Below are 1,077 nucleotides of genomic sequence, written 5' to 3'. Positions count from 1 at the left end.
TTGGTCAACTGTGGCCCCGTTCATACGAGCCCATTTGGGCCGGGAGCGGGACGGAACTGGGGCGGAGCAAACAGGCGCGATCTCACCTCAACATCTGGCGAGCGTGCCGTCTCCGTCCCTGATCCGTCCCAACGGCCCAAACTGCGCCGCAAAAAACAACCACCTCTCTAGGTGGTTGCATCCATTGGTGCGGCGCAGGCAGGGCTGTGGGATCGGCGGCGCGTCCTTGCGCTGCCGCATCCCGGCCCCCAGCCGTACTGCGCATGCCCGAGCATGCGCAGTTCGGCAGCCTCCCCCCTCCCCTCGGACTTTTCCTCCCCGGCATCTGATCGTGCCGGGGAGTGCTGCGCCGCGGCTAGGGGATCCATGGGATCCCGCCGCGGCGTCTCAAGTTTGGAGCGACTCTGAGTAGCCGCGTTTTAGCCGGCCCGTGTGCCCGGGGCCTGTGTAGCTCAGAGTTCTGAGGTAAAACCTCAGGAGTTGACTTAACAGACGACTGCTTGTTAAATGGTGCTTGCTCCAGAGTGAGCTCACCAAGCAGCCTGGTGATCCTCGCACTTGAGGGCAGAACCACTAACGTGGTCTACAGAGTGGTCCTTCAGTAGAGAGGAAAAAAACAAATATGTATGTCTCGCTTCATTTTTTACACTACAATCTTCTCTGTTAGAATTCCTACAACAAATGTTACATTTCAAACTTCACATCATCAGTATTATAACTGGATTTACAGAACTTAAATACCATAGCGAAGCGCGGGTATCAGGCTAGTAGTAATATAAATCCATATATAGACTGTACAAAGGAAGGTTAAGATTTCTTTGTACTAATGTAAATTATCTTGATTTTTTCCTAGAGATTATAGGCAAGGGAATCCCAAAGCTCTCAATCATTTTAACACTGGACACAATATAGAAACCCCATTTTATTCAGAATTCAGGAAAACAGCAACTACTAGAGCTGAGCAGTATTGAAAATAAATGTACATAGAACACAGATTTCAATCTAAAGTGTGTTTTATATTTGAAATACATATTGGAAGTGTCCTGGGATTTTGTGTCAGAATTATTTTTTTTAATT

This window comes from Gekko japonicus, unplaced genomic scaffold, assembly GCF_001447785.1.
Source record: "Gekko japonicus isolate JY-2015 unplaced genomic scaffold, Gekko_japonicus_V1.1 scaffold525, whole genome shotgun sequence".
In the NCBI taxonomy this organism is placed as follows: domain Eukaryota; kingdom Metazoa; phylum Chordata; class Lepidosauria; order Squamata; family Gekkonidae; genus Gekko; species Gekko japonicus.
This window is presented reverse-complemented; position numbering follows the sequence as displayed.